The following is a 13,269-nucleotide window of genomic DNA, read 5'->3' as shown; positions in this document are numbered from 1 at the left end:
CCCACCTCTGGAACAGAAAAGTTACTGCTTTAATTAAACTTCTTAATTGGCACGGCTGTCTCCTCCCACCCACAGCAGCCTCTGAATAAACATAGGATGTCACTGCATCCTTCTTCTGAACAGACATGGAACCATTTCAGAAAATCAATGACAATGATTAAAAGAGCTCTCATTCCTTGCTCCTACCTACATTTTACTTTCCACACAAAGTGTATCGACTAAATGTCTCCTCCCAGAAGGTTATGTGTACAGGCTTTCTCCAGACAGCATCACAAAGTTTGTTGTTAGGGTAAGGCGATACTGGTCAAATTCCTAGCAAGCATCTTCATTTACTTTTGCAGTACAGGCCCTGTGGGGTCTGGGCACTGTATGAGCCTGGCAAGAAGTATTCTGTCCTCAGAGATCTTCTGGTGTCCAAGACAGACAAAAGGTGGCTGGCCATGAAGAAATGATATGAACTTTTCCCACATGGGGAACAAGGTGGTAGGAGAGTGCATATGTCTCCTGTTTGAGAATTGAAACCACATATTAGGGTTTCCCTTCACAATCCTGTAAGTAGAAAACTCCCTCCTCTGAAAGTTCAGGCCAGCCACTGAATTGTTGGCATTTGGGAGGCTGTCAGTAGGTATCTGAAGAGCAGATATAAGAAACATACCAAAGAATGATGAAGGCTTGTTGGCCCAGCCTTCTCTATATACTCCACCACATGGTCCTGGTGATGCCCAGATGCATCACAGCATGACACAAAGCAGATGGAGCTCAGTGGTGAATCTGGCTCCCGATATTCACCTGCTAAAGAGCAAACTTCTTGAAAAGCTTTTCTCTTTTTGCTTTAAGTCACTAGTTGACCCAGATTAGGAGCTTTTACTGTTGGCAACAGTGCTTTGTGCATTACTGAATTATTACTCAAACATTTTCTTTTAATGCCTTAAAAAGTTTTATTTATAACTGTAGCTGAATCTATTTACCTGCAAGGCTCAGAAACCTGCTCAGCAAATGACAGCTTCGCAGGTTACCACATGCCACTTAAGCCATGGTGACTGTGCTGCTGTGTCCTTCCAACAGATCTCTGAAAAGAAGTAATATGACTGATTTTAAACTACATGCATGCAGCTGATGTCTAAAAAGCAGGAGGGATTTGTAAATTGTGTCTCAGGAGACATCTCAGAGCTACTGACACTTGTACTGCAGGATTTGAGTGCTGCTGCTGATTTTGCCTTTTGGATCCTCAGGTCATGACTAAATAACAGATAAAAACTAAACTATGCAATGTTATGACTATTGCATATGGAGGCTGAATGATGTGGCTAAAAGGCAAGTGTTCAAAGCAGCACTGAAACAGAACAGCTGCTTCACTGCTGCTTTTCCTCCTCTACCACAACAGTCAGGGCCTCTCAACTGCTCCCCAAATCCCTCAGAGCCATCTCCCACTGTGAGACACAGGAGGTGCTGCAGGGCAAAATAATTTGGTTTTGCTGCCTTTCGACATGCAAAGAGCTTTCTCTGAGTTCTCTCACATGGATACACATTTCCTACCCAGCTGCAGGCTTTATGTGCTGTATATGTTTTATATCATGGAAACACAGGACCTACAACTCTAGGGTACATTAGAGAGAGGATATGCCTGTGGATTTGTCCACACAGGCTGGATGAGTTACAGTCTGATTTTGTTCACTGTGTAAATGCCTTTCTGCTCACACAGAGTATGGGGGACAGCTGAACAGAGACTTCCATGTAGGAAACCTCGAGCTCCTATAACAAATTGCCTTTTGTTAAGTACTTTTTGCACAACTACTTACAAGTAGACCAAATACCTTCCAGGATCTGTAGAGCACAGGTTGAAAAGCACTGGTATAATAAACAAAACACTACTAATAGCTGAGACAAGCAAGCATGGAAAAAGCAAAAAGAATTAAATTGGATGTGCAGTTATTAGGCAGAGCAATTGGCACAATTTCTTGCTTCTAAACCATCATCAGATCGCAGTTTACTACACACACAATGGAAGCCTTTTTTAGTTCTTATTTCTTTTTTTTTATGTGTTTTCTAATATGTCTGATGTCAAGTCTTTCAGGAAGCAACACGCTCAAGTAGCAATCCAGGGGCAAGCACAGCGTGTGGCACTTGTGCATATCGTAATGCTGGTTTCCATTAGCAGCTCTGCCTCATCTAATGTACACAACAGCTGAGGTCATTGGAAGAGCTTGATGGACAGAGGGAACAATTAGGCCCAGAATCACTTCTTGTGGCTATTATTGGCAGGCTTTCCTATGAATTATTTAGAAGAGAAGAAACTAGAGTGGTGGCTCTTGTGTGGGTTAGTGGGACCAGTCTCTGCTGCCACAAACCACCATGTCACATATGTTCCCAGATGCACAGCTATCACCTCCTAAACCAAATTTTATTTCTGCCTCCACTGCAAGGTTGCAGCTGGAGCACTCTCCTCCATCAATTAGAAAACTGCTTTTAATTTCCAGACAAAAGTTATCTGTGACTGGCTGGTACACATTTGTGCCTTCAGCTTGCATGAGCTTTTTCTTACCCTGGTGTTTACCTCCTTGATGGATTGATAGACAGCATAAGTGAACTGCTTCTCAGCTTTTGTTTTGCCAGACTAAACTGGCCAAATTAATTCAAGTCCTTCTCATTGGACAAGTTTGCATCTGCCTCTAATACTTCTTTGCATGCCAGCCTCTCCAGTTGGAATTACTCTGGGCTAGGGAAGGCCATGACTACATACTTTTTCCCAGAAAAGCTTGTAAAGGAGCAAAACTATGCCTGCACTCTCCGGATGCAAGCTGTGGCTGTATTTGCTGTCTTGTGCGTGTTGGATAGGTACTCACAGCCCTTTTGTGGTTGATCAGTGCACTCCACTTTACAGCAAAACAGTGTAATTTCTTAGGCCACATTTATGGCAGGCCAGTAAAGTGAGCCAGAGCCTGACAGCATGGCATGGCTCACCCCCACACAGCTCAGCTCTCATAATCTCCAAACTGGAGTGACCTCATCCAAACAAACTGCTGGAAGCAGTCCCTGGCCAACGCTAATCACCAAACTGCCTGGGCATTGTCTAGCGGGGAGCTGGTGAGCCCCGGTCAAACAGTGCCAGGAGGCACATAAACATTTATCCTCACCTATGGTCGCAGGGCAGTTCATAAACCTGCCCTGGCTCGGTTTAATTAATTAGTGTAGAGGGAGCCTTAGTGCGTGACGGGTACTTTGAACTCTTCGCTCCAGGTCTGCTGTTCCAGCTTTCAAACGTAGTGTGTTTTTCCTTTATGCTATTCCCAATTCACAGATGCCTCCCAACTGTGTATTGTCTGCAAATATCATTAGCCCTTGCTTATTTTTTCCAGAAGAAAACTAACTACAACTGACTCCAAGGAATTTCACCCATTATGTCCCCAAACTCCTATAATTTTCCTTTCAGAAGAACCTGTTGTGTTTGTTCTTGGCTATTTCCTGACAGACCTTCAGCCCGAATACCAGTTCCTGCTTCTTCCAATACAAACAGTAATTTCCCATGTGGCTCCTTTATCAGGAGTGTTGCTGAAGTCCAGACAGATTAGATCTAAAGCACTTCCCATGTCTAAAAAAGCCTATAGAGAGCTTTGTTTGCCATTTTTTTTTGCTTTTCTTATCACCAAAAGCTATCAAGTTAGCCTGACTCAAGTGACCTTGGTAAAGCCTTGTTATATTTTTGTCATATTTTCCCCTTTACTTCCATGTTTATAGTCTTTCCTTTAAAATGAATTAACATGTAATCCAAAACTTGTGCTGAACATATCCAGCCCTTTTTCTATGAATTCCTGTGAATTCAATCCCCAGACAGTCTGTTTTCTTACATATTCCAGCCTCAGGAGGTGAAATTCTCCCTGCTGTTTGAGCACCCTCAAGAAATGGGTAGTTTAGGAAGTCCGTTTTGGGCAGAAACAAAACTCAGGACTGGAACTAGATCAGGCCTGTTGGAAACCCTCACCTTTTGATGGGGGCAAATAAAGTGTGGAACATCACCTCATTGAGTGCACTCAGGAAGAAAGTAATGGCTGCATGGGTATTGCAGTGCATGCACAATACGGCAAGCAGAAGACGCAAGTGTTCACAGCTCACCATGATTCTACCCTGCCCATGTCAGGTGTGGGAACACTCGGGCTCACTTTTACTGAACTAAAGGTCCAGTCAAAGCAGAAAGAAATCATTTGTGGGATAATCCCCTTTGAATTTTGGGGATTTAGGCTCCTGCCTCATTGTTTCTCCATAGGGGTTTTGCAGTCCATCCTGAGTCTTCAGCTGCTGTGCCTGCCTCACTGACCTGCTCTGGCTATGCTCCACTGCCTGTGCAGCAGTGCCTGCAAAGACACACAGATCCCCTCATTCCAGGCATGGATGGTTTGCAAAGATGGGTGTGTGAGGACATACACAGCCAGCACTGACACTGCTTAGTACAAGGCAGGAGAAATTAGAGTGCCTACTGGTGTGTTTTCTGGGAGCCTCATCTGGAAATATGCTATCTGGTCAGGACCTGTGGTGCTTTTGCAGGGGCTTTGGTTGTTATCTCTGGGGGAAGCATCAAGTGCTGCAAAGGCTCTTACTTGATTTATTTCAAGTCCTCTTTACTTCAAGTTTCACCTACTTTGCTGGCAAACCTGTCCCTCACCACCACCATTCCACAGCTGCATTTGTATGTGTGTGTGCGTATACATAAATACATGTACATATGCATACATACATATGTATATAAATTTATTTCAAGCAACCATCTGTCTCCAGTCCAGTGTACACACAACAGCAGTGCAGAAGTCCCTGCAGCTGCAAACAAGCTTCTTCCCCACAGTCTCTGTCAGGCTCCGCTCCAAAAGTCTGCTGGTCTTAATCTGGGACAAAGAAGCTCTTTCCCTATTTAGCTGGAGGGTAGCTATGGCAACATGGCACAAAGACATCTCAATAGCTGGCTGAGGCCAGACCAGCCCCCCATTTAGCAGACAGATGCTGTTTGCTGGTACTTAAACTCTGCTTCGTTTTGACAAAGGGTATGTTTATTACCTAAGACTGGTCCCTTGGCTCAAAACGTCCAGTAGCTGGAAGTGAAATCAAGCACTGCAACCCCCTCGACAAATGGGACATTTTAGGACATATCCATTAATAGGTATTGTAATGGATAATGAAAGAAGCAGCAGAGAGGGAGGAGAGGAAATTAATGAGTGGAAATTACAGAAGTTAAACGAAAGCTCGTTGCAGGAGATGGCAAAAGAGTGCTCTGAGTTATGGCTTGTCTGTCTGGGAAAGTTGAACAGATACAGCTTTCCTTTTTGTCTCAAAGGAGCTGCCTTGGGGCCACACACGAATTGTCTTGCATGCTTTCTGCCTGCCTTTAAATGGAAATACTGCCTTTTATTCCTGCAAGGGCTGTTTCCCTCCTTTGTATTGTAAACACGAAGGTGCAGCCACAGCAAAACTGTCTTCCTGATACCTACCAGCTTGCGAGTGTGTCCATTTCTGGCTTCGACGCTTATCAGAGGTACATTTGGAAAAGCTTTTTTTGAAAAATGGCTTTATAAATGCCTCTCCTGTAGCCCTGCACCAGGGAGGTCTGCTGGGGAACACCAGCACTGCTGCAAAAGAGCCCTTATGTGTCCCCACATAAAGCTCCACAACATTTTCTCTTCTCTCTCATTCTAACTTCTACAGCATTTTTGGGATGATCCTGACAAAATTAGACACTGTTTTGACCTCTGGGCAGTGGTAGCACAGAGTTCACCAGAGCCACCTCTGCTGCTTTTGCCATAGCTGTCTAAAGCAAAACCAAAACACACCAGTCGTGAAGACTGAAAGCAAAGTGTAGTGAAGATGCCTGCCTTCATGGCCATGTAATGTCAGATGCAGAAGCTTAAACCAGCAAACATCTCTTTCTCCCTCAAGCAACTGGCAGTATTCCTCCCTCCAAAATCCTGCTGTGCCCTGGAGTACAAAGCTGCCCTGGCTTGCATATGTGGGCTTGACTGTGCAGCATGGGGCATGTCTGTGGCCCTGGACTCATCCAGCATGTGCCTCAAACAATCCCATTCATCCCTTAGGGAATCTCCTGCTCTATCCTGCCCCAAAGTGTTTCACAGCAGTAGCAGAGCCAGGACATGCTGCCTCTATGACCAGCTCCATCTCCTTCATAAGCTCAATTGCAGGCAGCCACCAGTGCTGCCCGATGGCATTAGTGGCTGTTGGTATCACTGCTGATACACGCAGGCACTCTCCTCACCAATTAGTTTCCTCAAAAGCACCACAGAGGCTGCAGGGCCGACAACCCAGGCACAGGGCCATCTGTCTGGTGCTACCACCCGTGGTGACAAGTACCTTGAAAGTGGCAAGCCAGCTGGTGCATGGCAGTCACCACTCTGACAGCAGGGACATCCTCGGGCACTCTGCATGCTCATTGCCTCCACCTGCTCTTCCCAATCACACATGTTAACTGGGAGCCTGAGGGGTGGGAGCTGGCTGTGCTGCTGGAAGAGCCTCACCTCCCTGTGTACTTGAAGCTCCACAGGGAGGACCACATGGTCCTGCTGAGGAAGGCAGCATCAGCTGTCAACCAGCCTTTGCTGGCTACTTCCATGCACACCCAGGGCATGCAAACCCCTCTCTGCTCACTTGAAGAAGAGCTGGAGGCATTCAGAAGGTGGTCATCACCTCATAAGGCCAGTTCAACTCAGCCTTATGAGGGTTTGGAGGTGATACATGGCTTGCTCCAGATTACTGGGAAACCACACATGAATGCAGGAGGCTCAGATGCTGTCAAAATATCTCATATTATATATTTGCTGCTGCAGAATGCTGGTGTAGCAGCAAGCTGTTCACAAGGCAATGGCCATTCATCATTCAAATATATGCTAATATATTAGACTGGATAGTTTATATTTCATCTATGCTCCTCTGCACTTCCATATGTAACCTCATTCTATGGAGCCCAACAGGCTGTAGTCTTATCTGATGTATGAAATCAAACTCCCATTTAAAGTGGAAAGTTGTCAGCTGCAAAAAGTGTGAAATTATCCACCCCCCCTGTTTTGTACTGTTTGGCTACTGGCTCCAGTTTTGAGACCAGTGAAGATGCTGCTTGTATATACCCATGCGAGAGCTGCTGGTGCCCAGGCTCCTCTCCTGTTTCTCACAGTTGCTGTGTTGGACCCCAGACCTTTAATAATCAGCTCCCAGGCCCTGCCCTCTGCCTTATCCCAAAATATCATCATCATCTTCTCCTGTAGACCCATATTCCACTGTCACTGCAGTCTGCCTGGGCCATTTTAGAGTACAAATGCTGCTATTTTATTTATGTTTTTATATTTATTAATGTTTTATTTAATGTTGCTATTTTATTTTAGAGTACTAATTCAAACTATCTATTTGTTTTTTTGGGGGGATGAGGCTGCTGAGAAGTCTGAGGAGCACCCATACGTGGTGGTGAAGGAGGCGGGGAGGGAGCAGGACACCCGTAAGACCTTGAGACCAGCTCAGGCTGCCATGGACCCATTGAAGTTACATAAGAGGGGCTGAGGGTAAACACTAAGACCTCTCCTGGCTCCTCAACTCACTGCTTTGCCTCCTGCATGTTCCTGCCTGCCATACAGGTGAAAACATTTTTGGTGGCATCATCAACACACCTATTATGTTTCTCCTCTTGCTCCATGAGTGACTAGGACCTTTTCCCAGCAGCTTTAGCCAGATTTGGTGCAGAGGCACTAAAAGTGCTAACATCCAACAAACTCCATGAGAGCAAAGCAGCAGAACAGGGGCAGAGCAGCGTGCTGGAGAGAATGACCATGGGAGTTTCAGGTTGAAGGTATACCAGAAGACAGGGTGGGGTCCAGGACACTGACCCCAGCAGTGTAGGTGTGTATGTGTGTGTCTGGGGTGGCTGGTACCCAGGGGGATCTTACAGCCATGCTGTGTAAAGCAGGATATATGCCCTCACCCTAGGTGTCTGTTCCCCAGGGATGTGAATGGGGTCTTCCACAAGCATTGTCCCCGGTGCCTGGTGGGATGGCAGAGGGATACCTACATGCTGCCTTTTGAGCAACCAGATGATTCCCACCCCTCCCTGGCAGATAGGAGTGCTTCAAGCAGCCTGGTATCCCTCTGCAGAGCTTCCCCAGGAGGCCAGGGACAGTGGACACACACAGGTTCAGCTTTATCACATCAGCACAGGTTAGTGCAGGTGGGAGGGGGCTTGATCCCAACATCCAGGCCAGCACACTGGGGAAAGCTGCAGCTCACACCCCAGCTCAGGCATGTCTGGAGTGCAGACCTTTTCCTTTCTGGTGGCCTGCTTGGGAAAGGCTGCTCTTATCTAAAGGTCAGTGAGGAGACGGCTGACAAACACAACTGCCTCTGGTCTGTCACTGTGCTCATCGCACAGATGCTGAAATAAGACTGACCGGGGGCTGGGGGTTGGTTGGAGGGGGCTGGGGGGGGGGGGGGGGTTTGTTCTAGAGAAAGATGTATTAGCTTGTGCTAAATGCTGAAGATGTCACAGCTTTTTCCTCCGCTGGGTAGATGAAAGTTGGGGGGGAAAGGAGGTCTGGAACTTGTAGTCCTGAATAACTTAATGGTCATGATCTGTACTTTGAAGCAAGATAATAAAAGACATATTTTTATGCTATTTATTTCAGGAGCCTTTACTCTTCAACCAGGATTTTTCTGCCTGCTGGTAACAGCCTGATGGAAAAAGTTTTAAAACTTTCAGAAATCCTGTCTGAGACTTTCACTTTGTTCTTTACCTCTGAGGTTTATGTAACCTTATCCATCAGACAGGACAATAAACATCAAGAGCCTCCAGGTCACCCAGGGAACCAAGTTTCCAACCCAGAGCTCAACACGTCTCTTGTAAGTTCCAAATGCTGCACCAGAGTAGTTTAAACACCAGAGAGCTCTGGAAAACCATGGAGAACTTACCTCTCAGACCCTGCCTCCTTCCTGAAGGTGCCAAAACCCAGTGAGAATGATCAGAGTGAGCATCCAACAACAGGCTTTGATGATAGGATACTTATCACTGCTACCACATGCTATAACATCTGACATCACTGAGTTCTGGAGGAGATCTAGGAACCTTACACACACATGGGAGAGTTGAGTCCTAAACAGGATTTTGAAGCAGCCTGCATGCCCCAGAGACATTGAAATGAAGCATTGTCATGAACCTCTTTTAGGTGTTAAAGATGAGTTGCATAGTGACCACGGAGGCTAGAGTCTGCTATGGCAGCAACCCCTAGCACCTTGAGCCAGTCAGAGAGAGCAGGGGCACATCTGCTATCTGGATCATGAGTGAGCTTAGGCATAAAGTGGGCTGACCCCAGCTAAACTCAAGTATCTAGTCATTCGGTGAAGATGTTCTGGTTCTTCAGTAAGTCTGAGGTAAAATCCTGAGCTGCCCATGCAGTTGAGGTACCTCCACAGAGAGGCAACAGCCAGGGAGATTCCTCAGACCTGTAGGTCTAAGCTTGACCAAGACTAGAACCCCAAGTCCCAGTTGGATTTCTACATGTTTTCCCAGGGTTTTGCCTTATTTCTTTAGTCAGTTAGAGGCTAAATGCAGACCATCTCAGCTCTCTTCCAAACGTATTGCTATGCTATGCTGTTCAATTTTTAATGAAGCCAAAATACTGCTTTTTCAAAGAACCTCTGAAAATCAATAGTGATCTTCTACAACAACACGTCTTTACAATGGTAGGTCAACAAGGAAGAAAAATGCAAAGCCTCTGGGGACAAGGCTACCTTCTTACCCAAAATGATGAATTTTATGTGACAAAGTTCAGTAAGAAATGTGAATGTACAAATAACTTGGAGGATGTATCACCATGATGTCACTTGCACTATCATATTTGCTGTTTAGAGTTATTAAATTGATTGTTGGTAACAATTAATTATTTTGAGGTAAGAGGTGATTTAGTATTTTAGAATTTCAGCACAAAAGCATTGCTGGTCTGAATTTCTTACAGTGCTTTTTATACAGTTATTTTTTATTATTCTGCTCAAAAGCCAAAACCGATTGGTGAATAGGAACAGTCAGAGGCACCCTTTAGGTAACCTACTGTTAAACCTGATCATCAATATTCTGACTTCTCATGTTAGAATAAGTAATCATCTGGAAAAAAAAAAATAAAGTGAAATTGTCTGGTAATTTCATATTAGGAATAAATCTCTTATTTGATTAGTTCCAAAATGCTTTATTTGATTAAAAATTCATCAACTAAATTAATCTGACTCCAATTTGGAAATTTGTGTAAAACTCTTACCACACACGTCTGCTTCCTTTAACTTCAGTGAGATTGAAAGAAATTCCCAGGGTTTTTCCTAAACCTGTATTCTTTTCCAAGCTGAAGTGTGCATTTGTGAGCTGTCATTCTGGCCAACCTCTCATAGATGCAGGAAGAAAAAGCAAAGAGGAAAAGCATATTCATGCTGCCAAAGCTTAGGCATCACTTCTAGATGGGATTTCCTGGAGTTCCCCAGGATGCAGAATGGCTAGATTTTTGTCCTGGTACCAAACAACCTCCTTCCTCCAGCCCTTCCCAAAGTATTCCTGCAAACTTTGGGATTTTCTTCACTGCTGCTATTGGACATCTGCGGCAGCTGCTGGTACCTTTGACTCATTTGTGCTTATTTGATCTGTCCACAGCACATGGGGACATATGACCTTGGAAAGAAGTTTGCTGGACCTCTCCCTGTCCTGCCTCATTTCCCCTTGCGCCCTGGGACGGATGTTGTCTGCGCTTAATGCTTTGTCAATAACAAGAGGCTTGAAGCTTGACAAGCTATTTTAGAATTTATCTTACAGACTTCCTTACTTTCCTGCTTCTCTCTCTTTAGAAATCTTATCACCAGCTGAGGTAACACCTTGTCCTTCTCTGCTTTTAAAACCACATAAACAATGCCTTAATATCTCTGCTATTCTATTATTTTTAGTTTATACTTTGTCCGATATCATCCTGAAAGGAAAAATGACTTCTCTCAATGACATTAATCATAAGCCATCAGCTCCTTTTGGTTAATTCTGCATTTCTGGGACACTTGCTCTTACTTTTGTCATTTTTCTTCTATATTTTGTAATTTTATTCAAGTTTTATTCTCCTTACATCTTTCTTCAAAGTTTTTAGGCAAAAATAGATCTTGCACATTCATGGGTCACCCTTGAAACTGAAATGACATGTCATTAGAAGCTGAATTGGAGGATAACAATGGAGGTGGGTGTTTGGATTTTTAAGAGTGGGATCAATAGTGAGGAGCAAATCACTCAACAAATCTATCTTGTTTCAGCTGTCTTTGAAATGGGAAGAATTTTTGCCAATCTCTTATTGCAGCTTATTTTCAAATATAACACCTTGGCCAGCCCTGGGTAAAGGGCACTGGATAGCTCTGAGACAAAAATGTATCTGGGCCCAGGAAAAACATTATGCAGAGAATAGATAGATGGACAATGAGAAGGACAATGTTGACCTCTCAGGAGAAGGCCTGGGGTAAATCTCTGTTAATACAGCTCACAGGCATAGGTGTGGCAGATATACCACAAGTGTTCATAGGAGGACTAATAAGAATAAAAGTAAAGTAATTGGAATTTCTGGGATGCATTAGGTTTACCCCCAGAGTAATCAGGTCTTTCCTTGATGTTATTAATATGGGATTTCCTTACTTTAACACAAACCACAGTTTCAATAGTAAACTAGTTCATAATTCAGCTAGTATCTATAACCACTTCTAATGCAAGAAAACCAAACCAAAACAAAATGTAAAATTTTCTCTCCAAAAATTCTTAGGTTTTATTCACTGAGCTTGGGACCAGGGTCCCAGAGGCAAAATACTCCCAAAGGATGTGGAACTACACCTAGACACAGATTAAGTATTGCAAACCTTCCTACAGCAGTACAGCAGAGCAGAAAGGGGAAAGATAGAAGATTCTATATCCAGGAGAAATCACATTTATATCAAAGTGACAAGCAAATGGAAGAAAAATGCTCTTTATCTTATAGAACTGCAATTCTTTCTCATCTCCTTTGCAGAATAATTTTAGTGGCCAACTGGTCTGTGTCCTGGAAAACCATATTAGAGATTAATTAGTAGTGGATTTTTAACAACAGTGTAGAAGATATGCACAGGAGAGAAAGATCAGGCATTTGAATTGAATTATTATACTTGCATAGGTTTTTAGATTGACTACTTTATGCTTTTGATTAAATTATTATAATTTATGTGCTTTACAAGTAGTAATCTTCTGTGAGAGATTATTTTCTCTTGACCCATCTCCATCTGAATTATTTCCATGGCAACAGTTCGATCGATTTGAGAAAGAAACAAAATTATGAACTTCCATTACCATTGGGTAAAAAACCTGGTTGGATTTAAAAGCAAAAATACAACAGATTTTTGCTTTATAAAAGATAAAGAATAGCCTTTGAAGGTGTCACAGCTATATAAAAAGGAAATTCAAACCTAATATTCCTTTGTAGCAAAAGCGTTATTTTCAAAACATGGTTATAAGCGTACTATTATCCTTAGACATAATAAATCTAATGTTTATCTCTTATTTGAAAGTAATGGGACATAAAAGATCCATTACTTCTCCTGAGTCAGCAGACTGATAAATGAAGGCATAATAACCATTATTTCATGTTTCCCTGTAATTTTCTGTGTTGAAATGTTTAGATCAGTTGAATGTTTTAAATATAAGGCATAAATTAGAGAAATGAGATAAGCTGGGAAGGACATATGACACTCACCCTGAGGGACCAGATGAAGCACTCCTTGGACCATTAGCAATTATCTTTGAGCATGCAACAAGGGTGGAAGGGGAGATCACAGCAAACTGGAGAAGAGCAAACAGCAGGAAATGGAGAAGGATGTGCATGAAGACAGACCAGTCAGACTCGCTTTGAAGGGTTTTGCATGAGTTATTCACAAGTTTATAAGCACCAGCAGGATAAAATGCAAATATATCAAAAGTAGATATTTCAAAACCAAGTCACACAACTCCAGCCTGACCCCTTTTTTTGATAAGATCCTGTAAACAGGGAGAATCAGCTGACACGTTGCATCATGACTTCAGAAATGCTGCTGTCATGGACAGGTGATGTTCTTTTAGAAGAGTAAAGAGAAGGTGAAAAAGATTAAATCATAACCACGTGGGTGCTGAACTGCTTGATATACAGCACCCAAAGGCAAGTTGTCAATAGTTCACCCTCTAATGAATTTTTTCTTTACAAAAGATTGCAAAGATTTTAGTCAATT

Source organism: Melopsittacus undulatus, chromosome 3, assembly GCF_012275295.1.
Source record: "Melopsittacus undulatus isolate bMelUnd1 chromosome 3, bMelUnd1.mat.Z, whole genome shotgun sequence".
Taxonomy (NCBI): Eukaryota; Metazoa; Chordata; class Aves; order Psittaciformes; family Psittaculidae; genus Melopsittacus; species Melopsittacus undulatus.
Note: the sequence above shows the minus strand (reverse complement) of the source record.